This window comes from Nasonia vitripennis, chromosome 1, assembly GCF_009193385.2.
Source record: "Nasonia vitripennis strain AsymCx chromosome 1, Nvit_psr_1.1, whole genome shotgun sequence".
NCBI classification, from domain to species: Eukaryota; Metazoa; Arthropoda; class Insecta; order Hymenoptera; family Pteromalidae; genus Nasonia; species Nasonia vitripennis.
The window spans coordinates 24744366-24760750 of NC_045757.1; the positions used below are offsets into that span (position 1 = coordinate 24744366).

Below are 16385 nucleotides of genomic sequence, written 5' to 3' on the forward strand. Positions count from 1 at the left end.
ACCGTGTTTACTATGAACAATAACACATAGCATATAAATACAATTACTCAAAGTACGCGAGTAATTTACTTTGAAGTAAGCATTTATGAATTAATATTTACTCATATCTTGTACACACCGAAATATCAAATTATCGCCGTTTATTCGAAATTGACGAGAACTGTACCTTTGCTTGCAATTTGCCCGCATATTTTCGAAAATTGAAACATTTAATATTTTCATTTGTATTAACAATCTCAAACGCACGCATACTGAAATGAAATATTGCTCGATTTTCACCTGCATAAAATATTAATGCGTACGCAATACGAGCATCATAATTAAAATTATATTTTGATCATAATTTGTATAAAGTTTGATACAGGTGGATGCACACGATAACGAATTATTCCATGATAAATTTTCCACTTTTTCTAACCCTTCTCGTGCTTCTCTATTATCCTTACATTCCGTGTATCTCTCACATCTACCTTTTTTTTGCATCATTAGCCGTTCCCCACCGCTTCTTTTATGTCCTCCTGCATCTCTTTATTTCGTCCGAGTTCCCAAGCGCTGAACTGTGCGCAAGACGACCAATTTCCGAATAACGCGATTTCCTTCCGTTGCATATGCGCTCGACACTTTGGTACGCTCACATTCAGCGCGCCGTTGACCTGCACAACGCATTCCAATGCGGCAGAAGAGATAGCACACACGCGTAGTTTTATCTGGCTTCTCATTAATATGACTGCAACGGTTTCCTGCTATTGCAGCTCTCGCGTAACAGCGGTGGACATGAATTTTTCTTTTGTCGAACGAGCGTTTTTATCAGGGAACGCGTGTCGAGAGGAAATTTTTGTAGATGCACTAAGCAGGAGAAACAGTGGATTTTTCCTAGAGGAAGCTGAAGGAGAGGAAGGAAAATTTTGTGACTTCATCAATATTTTTACTGCCGTGTGAGCATCTCTACTACTGATCTAAAGTTATACGATCTAATTTATCGTTCCTCTTAGTCACGCGGGTACAACAAACTGAGCAAAGTCCAACTACCCGCGCTGCGAATTGAGACGCGTGCTTATTCGCCGCGTGTAAATCATGAACGTTTTCGGAGAGAAAAAACAGAGCGGCGAGAGCTCCGTGACGTTTTCACCTTATTAAAAGACAAACACAGGCGGATACAAGACTTATCCTAATTAAATATCGTTATCGTCGCTTACCGCGCGCGAGACTCTTCAATAGTATATATTACATAGTTATAGATAAGAGGACTCTAGAGCGAGTTTAGATATCACTTAATTACGTGTCTTATCAAACAGATTCCAGTTTATCAGTTATCTCTCTCTCTCTCTCTCTCTTTATCTCTCTCTCTCTCTCTCTCTTTCTCTCTCTCTCTTTCTCTCTCTCTCTCTCTCTCTCTCTCTTTCTCTCTCTCTCTTTCTCTCTCTCTCGCGCGCGGGCGTCTTATTACGCGCATAGAAAATTTCGGTGATGACGCTGTCCCAGCTCTCGTCTCCTCTAATCATAATTTAATGATTCGAATTATACGATCGCATTCGCACGTGAATGGAAATATAATAATTAAACTTATATGAGTACATCTTTTTCCATAAATCAAGATATTACACTTCGAACCCGGATGTGTGATTCACATCCGTAAAAGCAAAGCCATAAACCACACTTCGTAAGTAGTGAACAAAAATATCTTCAGAAACGAATCTGGCATCGCACATCCTCTACAGATTCATTCCCACAAACACACGTGCTTGTATTCGGCAGCGTATTGTACTTAGGTCGCTTACGGCAACCAATCGGATAGTAGTACAATTCAGCCAATTATAACGATCAAATTAGCATTGACGCGTTCACCTTCGGGTGCGATTGCGTATCTCGGGGCGAATGTTGTTGACTTAATTCCGAATAGTCTGCAGTAGTCAGAATCGCGCAACTGTGTGTATACAGCTGACGCTTTCAGCTCTGTATAACGAGACGCCATAATTCCCAGTTATACGAGTGCATCGTTCCAATTAAGAGCTGCCAGTTTTTCGGTGGAAAATATTGTTTCCGTGCAAACAACAATTTTCCATCGCATCGACGCCCGTTGAGTTTTTTTTTCATTTCGATTTACGAACCGTAACCTGATGTGGAAAATCAATACAAATCAAAATCAATGGTCTGTCGACACGGTACTCTTCTCTGAAAGTATACCGATTCGAAAATAAGCGGAAAATTGTAAAATGTGTACAGCTACTGCGCTGTACATCCGAGATATTTTGTATGATCGGCACTACCGAGTACAGCCCATTTTTTAATCAATCCCAAAAGCTTTCTCTCCTCCTTTGTGGTCGATTCTTTCATCCGCTCCAGCCATACGCTCTCGGCACGTGAAAGCTCCGCAGAAGTGTGTGCTTTCACAGGAATGAATTTCTCTGCGGCCCGATGAAAATGGACACTTATCGAGGTGTCGCTTACCACGAGCGCATTATAAAGTTCGGGCCACTGGAAATGCCGCTGCACTCGCTGGAAAAGCTATACCGACGTATATGCGAGTCCCCCAGCTGGATAGGTTGCTGTTACAAGCTCGTATACTGCGCAACAAATGCCTTTGTAATTACATTTTGCTTTGACGATTGAAATTTACCCTCTCGTTACAGTTTCGAAGTCAAATGAGTAGTTACGAATATTTCAAGGGCTCTCGCGCGATGATTCGCTTGGAAGAGTCGCATAAATTATTCAGTGGATTCATCAGGCGAAGTGCGGCGATAACGTCGAAGCTCAGTTGTATAATACTTTGCTCTCAAGCTCTTGTGGAGTATAAGTAAAATAATAATCGAGCCACTTCGAATCGGCCTACAGTCAAGAAAGAAATACATGAGAACAAAATTCAAATCCCAGGCATCCCCGGCGTCCGCAGCGAGCTAACTTCGTGGCTCATAGAATATGAAAGCAGATTAAATATTGGTTCAGGCCAGGGCAATAATCGCGTCGTCCATTTGCACGCTGCTGCAAAAGGCTCGGCGTCGCGCGGCAGTAGTTCCAGTCGAGCTCTGGTCAGACATTTCGCTTGCCTTCCCCCCCCCCTCCGTCCCTTTGACCGTCCCTTGGCGACTCTGGTTTGACGTGCCTCCGCTGCCGCAACCGCAATCACGAGCAAACGAGGAAACGCGTGGGCGGTTGGGCAAAGGCTGCCGCAGACGACGAATGTTTCGGTCTCACGCGCGCACGCACACAGACGTTGCGCCGAATCCGAGAGGGGAATTTGTTTCGACGGCTGCTGCTGGGTTTTTAGACCTGATTTTATGTTCATTAATAGTAGGTTCAGGAACGGTTATTTCGACCCTTTGTCTGACTTTGGTCGTGTAATTGGAATGATTGTTGCTGGCGTTCCCTGTGAATGTTAATTTATGACCGGCGGTGTGTGCAGTTTTACATTAACAACTTTGCAAGTCAAACCACAGCAAATGACAAAGTCGCGTCGTCAATAAAACACGAGAAGAGCAGCGCACTGAAGTGCCAGACGAAAACCACGTGATCATCAGCTGCTGTGCTCGACTTTGTTCCATCAGCGGATCATGCTCAGCTAGAAAAATACAGCGCGATAACGAAGGAAATTCATCAGAGGCCCGACGAGTTGATAACGAGAGCTCGTCGCCGTCGTTGTCTCGAGATACAATCATCGCGCAAGGCAGAGCACTACGTGACGTCCATTCAAAAAGTGTCGCCGCACGCGCACTTTCCCTCTGTACGACGCCTTGTCCACAAACAAGTGAAATTCGTTGTTCATGTGCATATTTATGCGGAATAATTGGCCGATTCCAGCTGCACTGGCGTCCTTAGAAGCTTCTGCAGTCGTTGTTCCGATATCGACGCAGTTCACGCTATACGAGCTCCGCGATGTATTGGGAAAACGGCCCCGAGCTTTCGAAAGCAGAACTTTTTCAAGCACCGCATGCTCTGCCCTGTCTGCAGCTATATTTATAACTCCGAAAATAACAATGTAGCGATTGTAATTGCATTCAGCTCGATGAACGCGATCGCGTTTCATCGAACGGTTATTGTTGTGCGCGCGTGGCTCGCCCGCCTGCGCTCCTGATACTTTTTCAGGCAATTAGATTCGACCACCCTCTCATTTGGATTTACAATTGCCGCTTCATTCCTGCGACGCTTTACATATTTCGAGGAGAGCATATTATCGGACCGCTTTTGTGCGTCTAATAATGCCAACTCGATCGATCGAACAGCTGATTCGACGAGTTTTAAAGATATGTACCAAGCGTACGGAATATTTACTGCGTTGCAACGTCAACGATGACGTAGTTGTTCTCGAGTTGACGTATAAATTGGGGACTGAGATATGATTCAATTTTTCGAGAGGAATTTATATTGATCTCGCGATTTGATTTACAATTTTTTGTAGAAACATGCGCGACTCATTCAAGTTCAACAAACAAAGCAAAAAAAAAAAAAAACGAGTGATTTAAATCGATTTTCGTGCGTAACCAGAGCTGACGTTGATATCTACGGCTCGGATCATTTACAACTTCAAATTTTAACTTGTTCAAACAAATCAAGAGTACGTCGTCTTAAATTGCTTAATCTGATTGAAAAAGCCTCCTGGCAATAAAACTAGTACTGTATAACTGAAAAAACACTGATAACCGCGCGCAGAAAATAGACTAGAGATTAGACACTCGTGGTGTTGTAAAAACTTACCTTATTATTCGCTAACGTCGACTACTTGCAGATAAAATGTAAAACACAAAATCGTTTTTTTTCCTCTCAACCGATAACTCCTTCGGCGGTTCCCATTTTATTTTTATAAAGGCGTTTTATACTCGATCTAACTTTTCTTTATCGCCGCGATATTATTGTACATCATCTAATATCCACTAAAACACATATGGAACGGTAAAGTCATTCCAACTTGAGGCCGTTTCAACTTTACTCATCTTTCTCATACGGACATAATAAATACCGATGGGCGATATGAAAATTTTATGGATTTTAAATCGCCATCCTTATACTCACTATATTCGAAAGGCGCACCTATATATAGTGCCGCGCTCGATCGTTTTTGCCAGAGAACCCGATTCAGCGAGAAAACGATAATTGCAAAAGTACAGAGCGCGACTGGATTTTGCGCATCCGCCAAGCCCCCAGAGTACCGAGAGTCCATTTCTGGAAGTTGCCAGTGGAGTAGCAAGTCAGGACGTACGTGACTGCTTGCAGATGACTCATATTGATCAAAAAGCCGCTGTGTGTGTGTGTGTGTGTTAGGCCGCCGTTCGTTGGAAAGTTGATCTTTCAAATTTGAAATTACTATCATCGCCGATCGGAATTCCAATTCCGTCCTCGACGTTTTTGACTCCAACGTATTCCGTCTTTATTACTGATTTACATTAAGATACTTTCAATGTAATAGGTTTCTCACTGAATGTAATCAAATAAGACCGATCTATATACAATCATTTCCTTCGCTCCTCGCCCACCATCTAATTAAAAGCATCAATTGATTCATTCAGAGAGTCGGCGCATTAGTCCCTGCAAATATTGACCCCGGCGAGAGATTCTCATCAGCCTCGCGGCGCATGAATACGAGGAGGACTTTCAGTAAAATCCAATTTTCCAAATCACGCATTTATTTGCCTGCGAAGTACGGAAAAAGAAGGGAAAAAAATCACTGCGCGCGTAGACTCTTTACGATCCATTCGACCGTATAGCGACTGTCGAATTTCCGAATGGCTTGGGCGTATACGTAAAAACTTCGAAACAAGGCGCAGCAGCGTCACGATGTAACCGAGAGTAAATTAAGCAGCAGCCGTAAAATCTATTGATCCCCTTTTCGCCTACGCTTCCCTCTTCAGGCACACCCTTCTCTGGATTTGTGCCCGGCTAAGCGCATACACGACGAGAGCTTCGTGCATCTTATTCTCCCCCTGCGACTATCCTGAATCTGGCCTCTCGATTAGTCATCCGACTGCTTTATTTAGATCATTAAATTTACGACCTCTTGTTCAGAGAGGATCTCTCTCTTGATTTTTTCGATGGTACGTGTGTGCTGGTTTTCCGCTTCGTCCTTGTGCTTTTTTTACGGGAAAAACAACGTGGTTGTAATCAGGACGGCTCTTTCGATGGTCATTCGCTTCGTTTTTTCCTCTGCGTTTTGGGAATAAAAATGATGTCTGGCGGGCTGCTACGACCGACCGAGTTCCGACTGATTTGTCGATAAAATTTGTACGGCGATGCATTGTGTTTAAACGACTCTGCGGTCTTTTTCTCGTTACAAACGACCTGCTTGTCTTTTTTAATCATGTTTCTTCTTGGAGAGTGTACGCGCCTGACCTCAAAGACTCGAGATTACAGCTTATGAATAAATTTTAATATTCATGCTCAGTTGTGGCTTCCTTATCGACCCTTGCATCTTAATTATTGTTTCATCAAAACTAGCTGATGAACATCGCGTATCTTCTGCTGATAATCAGTAATTAGTCACCTGTATTTAAAAAAAAAAAAAAATTTCCGTTGACGAAACTTCTTCATAGTTTAAAAAAGTTGGTAGGTTTTCTGTAAAGTTATAATCAGCGTAATATATTATCATATTTGCACCGTAAAGATACATATTTATGTTGCGTGAATATAAACCAAAACTTTCAAAGTTAGCGTGGGTATGTTCACTGTCTGTTGTTGTGGTAGTTGAAACAAATTAATTACCTTAATTAAGAATGATTGTTTCGAGAGGCGCCTCTCCTAAAATACGCCTATATTTTATAAGCTCGAAAAAGAAATTTAATAACTTAATGCTGTAAATAAGAGAATCTGGCTTCAAGATCAAAGAAGATTTAATTTTGCCTGGCTGATACCAGAAAACTACAAATCACAGACAAATCGGGCATTGTAACTTTCATAAAATATAAAAGTCACTTCTGAAGCACGACGGAGAAATATATTAAGTTTTGTTATTGCAAAGATACACGTAAAGCATTAAAAATAGAATTCTGCGACGGATTCGAAGTTACTTGTTCATGTCACATTTTTATTTAAACAAGTTGTAAGATTCGCGCGAACCTAGCTTGTAGCTTATCATTTTCTCGATATTTTCCAATCGAATTTTCACGGTACTCCCTTATGCATGTCGCATTTTTCGAGCGTTTTATACATCGTCAAATATTCAATTCAGTATATTTCAAAGACATACTTTAGTAGCTTTTAAGCTGATACGTCTTCAATGTTGCAAATACGAGCGAAAGGCTAATACAAGCTAGTGCTATTTTCTATAAAAATTTGAAGCGTGAAGATTCCACGAAGATTATAAAGGTATCAAATTTTCAGAAAAAGCCTTCTTCGGTATAACACTAACGCTATACATGCAATTCGTCACGTGAACGTTGTTATCGCGAGTCCGATATTGAAAATTCGTTAAGATGCACTGTTTTAACGAGCAAAATCCTGCCACGCGGTCATGGCAATAAACACAGCATACCTAGGGTCAAAGTGTATACCGTTAAAAATGTCGAGAGTGTAACAAATCTATTACTTCATAAACCGTCGGAAGCTGTATATAAATAACTTCCATTACATCTTCCGTTAACCCGCGAAGATAAAACAGTGTACCTACAGCATCGACAAAACAATCCCGCTCTGCGCTGTAGAGATAACGAAAAACAAACAAAAATTCCTTCGTATAAAAGCGTATCCCTCGAATCGCAGAGCAAAAATAAATATCTCAACGTACTCGAGCGCAATAGAAGCCGCTTCCGCAGCTGCACATTCATCGTTGTAATTTTCATTCCAGCGCCTTATTCACTTTTTCTCCTCCTTAATAACTCTGTCCTTTCTACGACTGTTGCCATCCCAGGCTCTCTCCTTTGTATTTACCTCTTCTACCCGAGCAGGTATACATGTATTATACTATACCCGACACGGAACTCGGCGGCGTTATCCTGCCGGTTGAACACGTCTAAGCTGAAGGAGACACGGCCGAGACGTGGTGTCACCGGCAGAGAGAAAGGATTTACTCGCTTCTAAGCTCTTTCTCGGCGAATTAAGCTCGAAATTTTGAGACACAGATCTCTGCAGCGAATTTTTCGCTGCGAACTTGTTCCGGCTGAGCTCGACTGTACAGATCGAGTCGAAAAAGTCTGTGCGGCTACTTATTGCGTGCGTGCGGTTCGATATCGGTCATTTATCCTTAAATCTTTGTCTACATATTAAAGAAGTTTCGTAATATCGGCGAATTACGGAGTAAAAACTTTGGGACGTGTGTCGGCAAGTTGCGTAAAAACTTTGAATACACTCGGTGAAGAATGTATAAACAGGGTTCAATATATTAGAAGATTGTTACTCAACACAGCGAAACAGTGTTGTTCTCATTTTTTGTAAATATAATCGCAAGGCATATAACGAGGAAATTCTTTCGCGTATAACACGCAATATTCTTTTGTCTCCCGGCGCTCTTAATATCTCGAGGAGGAGGCGTATACACGTACGGTTTCCGTATGCAGAACATGTTCGACTCTCTCTCCCTCGCAGGGAATACATGGCCTGGGAGAAGCAGAGATAGAAAATTCGCTAACAGAGAAGCTCTGAAAGCTCTGGAGTAGCTCGAAAGATGGAACAAGAGCAAACATTTTAGATTTAAAACGAACGCGGCTTTCCATATGAAAGGAAAAAATTCTAGAGGCATATCTTTTTACGATTGCATACAGCGCCCTTTTTTCTCGTCGAGTACCATTGCGTTTGTATTGCTGTGGCTGTCTTTCGTTACTGTCCTCGTGTGCGGTAAAAGTTGTGCACAAGTTCGAACAAACCAGAATAGCCTTACCGAAGCAAACTGTGTCATTAATCAGCTAAAAAATTATTTATTCATTCCGCGGGTGCATTACCATTTCAACTCATGGAAATGCTCTCATCACGTAATGCAGCTCATTCGATTCGTGCCGAAATTACACGAATAACTCCCTGTAATTCCGACTAAATAATTACAACCTAATAATTCAGCAGACTCCCCGCGCACACGCGCGCGCAAATACGCTTACATATCCCATCAGCGTATCCACTTCCAAATTCGCTGAATCCCTATAACCGCAGCTCCGAAAGTCATCGCGCCTGTGTTCCTTGCGATAACTACACTAATAAGTCTACCATTTCTCTCTCTCTCTCGTTCTCTCTTTAGCTCCGTCGTTACCTCTCGGCTCCCCGGCGATACATTTTTCACGAGAGCTCAGCAGCGAGGCTCGAGAGAGAGCACATATAGACGAGGAGGGGGGCAAGCCGGGCTGACTAGAGAGAGAGAGAGAGAAAGCATAATGCGCCCAAGGTGCTGCTGCGTGCGCGCGAACGAGTAGGTAGTAGGGACGCGACGTCGCGGTGGCGGGAGACTACGGCGACGGGCCATATTGGCTCAGTCCAGCAGCAGCATGCGCGACGGCGGCTGCTCTTGAGCCTGCTGCTCTGCGCTCGCGAGCTCTATTATTGTTATTGCAAATCCGCACACGATACGTCGTCGTATGAGTACACCGTGTGCTAGTAGTTACGGAAAGTTGTAGTGCGTCCGATTGGTCTTCCTCCTGCAGTTTTTCATAAGTACGGAATTTCAGCGATAAGTATATACGCCGCGGCTGCCGATGCTTCTTCCTCTCGCTGCCAGAACGCAATTTTGGCAGGGCCTCGCCGACGACGAATGATCGAGGGAGAGTGTGTGCGTGCGCGGGAAACTATATGCAGACTCAAAGATCACGGCGAGAACCTAATTCGCCAGTTTTCCCGGCTTCGTCAACTTCGTTTACACCAATCGATAGCGTCTATTATCGGGCGAAACGAGATAAATAAAAGAAATATTCACGAGGTGAGTGTCCCGAGCGACTGCTGCTGCTGATGCAGCTCGATCCGGAAGAAGGAAATGCGGGTCGCGGATTACGTAGTGCGCTCGCGTGGAAAATAGACGTTGTTGTTGCAGTTGACGTGACTGCGCGATGATGTGCTTCTTCGGCTTTTTTTCCTCGTTTCGCTATACCGCGCACGCGTGTGTGTGTGTGTGTGTTTTCTTTCCTCGGCGCGAAAATCGCCGCCCGTCAATGAAAGCTTCTTTACAAATTCAATTTGCGCGGGCGCGCGATAAAATTTTTACGCGCCGAACGTGATGCCGAATTCAAAGAGACTGTGTATGATGTCGAATAAGTCGATTCTAGAGCTGTTTCACGGAGACGGGGAAGCACAGCTGTTTTGTGAATCGATCTATTATACAGAAGTTGCGCGAACTTAATGCTGTACGCGTACTGCGCAAATATTTGACCGTCCAGACTCTCTTCTAGAAGTGCTCGATAAATTACTCGGATCGCGACGTGTTATTGTTGGCTCAGTCTTGGGAGTATACGCTGCTTTAGAATGTTGATTGTAGATATCAGCGAGATTATCTTGTATTTTCGGTGATCGAACACCTCCGAAACATTCTCTGCTAATCGCGCGAGACTCGTCGAGATGAAAGCTCGTTGAATTTTTCTCGACGTTATAAAACACCTACGACTTATGAATCCTGTAAAAGGATCGCTCCCGCAAATGAGTTATGCGCCTGAAAGCCGTCCGTCATTTGCATGACAATATTTCCTGGGAACAATGTGCGCGGCCGCTATAAATAGCCTCTAATATACTGTTGTGTTCGCGCGTGAAATAAGAAGCCTCTTAATATTAAAAAAAAAAAAAAAAAAAAAAAAAAATCGCGCAACGCGCGTCGATAAATTAATGGCTCGAGAAAAAACAAGCTCTTGTCAGAATGGATACTTTACACGGTCGCTTTAGCTCCGCGAGAGCTACTTTACCCAAAGATTTTTATGGGCCACTAAAAAGCTCTCGCGCCGCAGCCTTGCGGAGAGGCACTAAAAGATATCTGGCGCGAATTTCGAGCGCGTGACACACACACACACACACAATCGCACGAGAAATTCGCGTATACGGCGCTAATTAATCGCGCGCCGAAGCCTCGTTAAGGGCGTATATCACACGCTGCATCGAGGGAAAAGAGAAAAAAAGCCGGAGGGGCTAATATGGATCGAAGCTCGCTCGATCCGAATAAAGAAAGCCAGCGGGCTTTTCTCCGTCGAATTCCGAGCTCCGCGTGGATTTGCATTTAAATTGACCGGGCCGTGTTTGTTTTCTGCCTCTCTGAGCCGCTGATGAATCGAGACCTATACGTTCACGAATATCATGTATGAAAATTTTTGCAAAAAGAGTTCAACAACCGCAATTTGTTAATCGCACCTCTCCCCGACAGTCTAATCAGTCGCGCGTGGAATCCGACGAGACGCGAGAAGTAGTAGAGTGTACATCAGGAGCGACCGAAATAGCTCATTCTCTCCGTCTCGGCATTGTTTTATCGCGTAAAAGCGTCGCGCGCGACTAGGTGTCGCGTTTCGCCGAGGAGAAAAAAAAGAAGCGAGAGGAATTAGCACGACAGCAGTTTTTTTTCAAGGGCCACGACGTTTGTGCTCGGTGTGCTACGATCGATCGAAGATCAAAGTGCGTTTATTGGAGAAGACGATGCTGCTGCTGCTGTTGCTGCTGAGGAATGAGTGTAGTGCTGCGGCGTGTGTACTACCTAACGATGATTGATGCGAAGCTGCAGATTCGTTATTGCGAGGATTTATTGCGGCCGACGAGCTTTACGGGAAAGTCACATTGTGCGGGCTTTGTGTGTGTGATTGACGAGGCTTTTTCGAGCTGACTGACGGTAATGCTGAGAAATATTCTCGACGTCCCGATGCAGAAAGCTCGAAGACGAGACTCTCGTGTAAAGTATGGGAGTCTCCTGAAAAAAAAATTAACGCATTGAAAGTGCGCGTGTGTGATATCTCTCGGCTCGCTTTTTCCAGACAGATTATTAATCAAGTCGTGCAGTGTGGGTTTACTTTGCTTCCAGCGTTGATCCGTAAATCACTCGTATGAGGACGGGTAATCCTTTCCGTCACAGTATTTCACATTTAATAAAAAGAACGAATGGTTATATACGCGTTTCCGAATATACCTGCTGTCGCTGCCTGGGCACTCGCGGCGCAGCTCGGCAGTAAAATTTTACGCGGCTTTTTCAAGCTTCAAGAGCTGCTGCGTCGAAAATAAAAGAATGTGCACGGTAATTTGTAGTCGGTGTAAAAAGTTCAAGATCGATTTAGCCAGATCGAAGCTTATGCTAAAAGTTCCTTGGAAATATTCAGATACAGTCGCGACTTCGCTTGCGGAATACAATAAAAGTTTCTCGTAATAGAAAGCAAGCTCTCTCGCGCGGGCATAAATCCAGTGCTCAATTTTTAAAAAATAAAAAGCATCTCAATGCCTTCACTTCGGAAATCAATTTTCGTCCTCTACTCTGCATGGCCTATAGATACATCTCTGGTTCCATTGACTGACTGGAGCGCATTCGGTATTCAGCGTCGAATTCCCGGTATTTCCAATTCAGCCCATGGCTAAAAACTTTTCACCCACGCGATCCAGCCCATATAGATATAGCTATGCCTGTATTATGCACGTGGCTCGGGCATAACGAGATAGAGAAAGAGAATTAAGGACCAAAAAAGGCCAGTCAGGGACGTAATTTAGAGAGGAATCAAAGTGTATATAGCGAGCAAAGGGAATCCCGGTCTTGCTACGGTTTCTGGCTCGCGTGCAGCCTCGGGATATGCGCGCGGGGCTGATTGGAGGTCGTCGCGACGATGCGAAGATGAAGTACCGCCGGTGTAATGAAATCGATTATGCGGCCGAGCGATGCAACCATCGCCGCTGCAGCTGCTATTTATCGGGCCGAGAATTGGGTTGAGACCAGTCTCTTGGAGACGATGCAGTCGACCTTCGCGGCTTCTCCATTTTTTCCCTTTCTCTCTCTCTTTTTTTCCGCCGCCAGAGATACTCGAGCTTATTGGATTAAAAAGAGAGCTGCCTCGTCGAAAGCAAAGTAACGAATTTGTTCCCGCGAGCCGAAAAAAAACTCGGAAAACAGTCCAAGCTTCTGTAGCCGCGTGTTTGCGAGCGCGCGTGAAAACTTTGGCGGCGAAAGCCTTTAAAATTAGAACAAAAGCTCGAGAGCGACGCGAAGCTGCTGAAGCTCCCTAATGATCTAACGGCGGGTCGATCGCTCGCGAGGTCGTCGTCGTCGTCGCCTCTGCACAAGAGTGCATCGCGTGTGTATAGCTTATACGTGACGTCTCGCTTGCGCCCATTTCGCGACAGCAGAGAGAGATATATCGCGCCAAAGAAAGAAATCGCCAGAATCCCAAGTGCTCGAGCTATGCGCCTGTTTTCTTAATAAGGTCGCGAGAGAGTCCTGGACCGCGTGCGCGATGAAGGATATTACCGCTTTTATTCCCTCTCTCTCTCTCTCTCTCTCTCTCTCTCTCTCTCTCTCTCTCTCTCTCTCTCTCTCTCTCTCTCTCTCTCTCTTACCACTCTGCAGTGTATAGAACACAGTCGAGAACTTATCTCGCTCGGGTTTCGTTCTTTTTTTCCCCGAGAAAGTTACGGCGCCGTTATTTCAGGAGATTAGTGCTGAAAATTAAAAAGTGCTCCTCTGGGGGAGAGGGTGTCGAGCGACGTTTTGGGAGGGGACTGCAGAGGTGCTCGTCTTAGCGCAAATCTCTGCTTCATGTTTACCTAATGAGCCCGAGGATGCGCGTCATTCGTTTTCAATTGAATGTGCTTGGAAGTTGGAACTCTCTCCCGAGATAATCGGGAGAGAGTTATGATATTCTTCGGCGCAATGTCGTGCCGAGTTATAGTATATGCCGAATACCCATTTTCGACAGTCTTTGTCGAGCGAAGATATGTGGCGCGTGAGCGCTTTTCACTTTCCCTCATCAGAGTCTGCGCACATGATATGTTTATAGCGGTATATCTATCTCAGAACTGTCTTCTCGGGCCGCTCATGCTATAATTGTTTTACTGTTATTATTGAAACAGGGTTTTTATCTGATTTAGTTGGTATACTTTTATCGTTGACTTTACAAATTGCAAGAAATTAGTAAAATTTTGTGACTGCAGTCCATCGATAATAGCTAGGCTTAAAAAAGTTATTTTCTCTTGCACACACCGCGCTGTCGGTGCTTTGTCAATTTCCAAATTGGCCCGAAGCGTGCGTTGGATAACATAATATAGAGCGAAAGAATTCTTGCCGCGTTTACGTAACGCGTATAAAGATAAAAATACACAACGCGTTACATTTCGAGACTAGCTCCTCTCTCTAGGAAATTTGAAAGAACTAGTCGATTCCAAAGGTTTTCCAACTATAAATCTCAACACCGACGCGCAAAAAGGTATGTAATAGTCCAACATATCGAGTCGGTTACAAACGTGTACGCGATACAAGCGACGACGAGGATGACAAGGCGAAAAACCCCGAAGCAAAATAACGCACATTAGATTACATCGTCGCGTCGTTCGGGAAAAAGTTGAATATCAAGATCCGCTGCTGCAGCTATTTGCCTTCCGGTTTCATAACCGTCCGCGCGCGAGAGAGAGAGAGAGAGAGAGGGAGAGAGAGAGAGAGAGAGAGAGAGAGAGAGAGAGAGAGAGAGAGAGAGAAAGAGAGAAAAAGCGGGAGGTAAGAAGCGCGCGTGGAAAATTCATTAATTAAAACACAATGCGCCGGTACAGTACACCCGTAACATTTTTAGCGCCGCACTGCAGCAGCTTATACTCTACTCCGTCGTGTGTAGGTATATAGCAGCAGCGTCTGCAGTGGAGAGAAAAATTAATCTCTTCTTCTTCTTCTTCTTCCGCGTCTGTATAGTCAGTCGAGCGTTAAAGGAATTTCTGTCCTCGAGTAGCTCGGCTCCGATGCTTCGGCGTTTGATAAGAGCTGAGCACGTTGCGCGAGAGATCGAGCCTTATTTAGGTGACGCGACGGACGAGACGCGCAGACTTTTTATGTAGCTACACATCGCACGTCCAATCGAGCACTTAGACCTGCGTGTACGTATGTATGTATAGCGACGAGGCGAGAGCGCGAAAATCGCTCTTGTGGAATTAACGCGCACGTTGGCTTTTTCTTACGTGACGGGGATCACCGAAAACTATTTCGCTGCGAATAATTGCTGTACTGATGAATCAATTTTCTTCTTTTTTTATTTAAAACGCTGATGTTTGCAAGTTCGTTTCGTCGATTTGTTTAACTAAAAGGAGGAAATAAAACGGTCGCCATATGCGCGAGAACATTTATCCAAGTTGGATTTCGCAGAAAAAGTGGATGTGTTTTGTGTAAGATTTTTCGGAAAAGGATACGGTTTCAAAACTCGATATCAATCTACTGGCGTATGAAATACGAATACCCATAAAAGCAATCATTTTTCCGCCCACCACAGGTATAACATAACGGGTGAACTTGGCAAATAAACCCGTTAAAAGAGTGCAAGGTACATCGTGTGCATTCGAGAATAAGAACGGAAATTCATGTTAAGGTCGTATTACAGCGGCGCTGATATCGCGTGATTGAAACGGCCAAGATAATGGGCAACGCGTTGTAAACCTATCCTTTATGGCCATTATGTGAAATGTAATTGTAAGCTTTTAAGAGGGTGCCTGACAGTCATACCCTTATCGTCTCGCACTACTTTACAAGGCGTGCAATAAATTTTAATTATACAAAGCGCCACACACACATTCACGTTTTCCACTTAACGAAACAGTATGTTTTTTGTTAGCTTTATCAGACTTTGTCTGAAAGCGAGTTATGCATCGGTATGTAGAAGAGCCATACGAGATATGGAAAAAAAAAATTTAACGAAACTCGTTGTTATTCTCCAATTGCATCCGCGGTTCAATAATTTTATCAAAGAAAGCCAATCTTTTCCTGCGCCTCCCTCGGTCGATCGTATATCGAGTTCGAAGCAATATGATGCCTTGATAAAGATAAATGGCATTATTTGCATAAAGAAAAAAAGCTAAAAAAATATCTCTCTGCTATATCAATGCGTACTTATATAGATTGGAGAAATAAATTATGATGCATGAAGTAATTTCCACAAGGAAGGTGACGACATCGGGATCTCCTTTTTCTCTGTTAGAGAGTATATTAGCGACGAGCAAGGACACGATGCTTTTATTGTTACTTTTTTCTTTCGCGGAATAATCGATATCGGCGATGTAGGATTTCTTTGGGGACGTAGTCGCGCAGTAAGGATGCTATGAAATCATGACGTCATTGCTTTCGCTATTCATGCGGCTGAAAAATTCAAGGGAATATGCAGCATGAAAAAAAAATGTATTCCCAAGTCGTCGTTGAGCTTTGATTTGAAATGGTTAATGCAGTTGGCTTTAGTCACTTCTTCTCTTATACTCGGAATTAGTAGTTCATCGGTGTACGAGTCAGACGCGGTAGCCTATATAGTCAAGCTTGACTTAAACATAGTATTTCCCAAAGTATATGTATGCGT

At 43.8% G+C, this 16385-nt stretch overlaps 1 protein-coding gene across 15 annotated transcripts in view; it reads left to right on the plus strand.

Annotated features, from left to right (window-relative positions):
• Positions 1-16385, plus strand: part of LOC100116102 (cAMP-specific 3',5'-cyclic phosphodiesterase) — a 185832-nt gene that overhangs the window by 104389 nt on the left and 65058 nt on the right. For 3 of the 15 annotated variants that reach the window (XM_008207444.4, XM_031921178.2, XM_031921179.2), the window contains exon 1: positions 9374-9558. The exons of 8 other annotated variants lie outside the window; for them this stretch is intronic. The gene's annotated coding sequence lies outside the window, so the exon portion shown is untranslated. Of the gene's footprint in view, positions 1-9373; positions 9821-11445; positions 11920-16385 lie in introns of those variants that run through there. 4 more of the 15 variants (XM_032596111.1, XM_032596110.1, XM_032596109.1 and 1 more) reach the window with 4 other exon arrangements.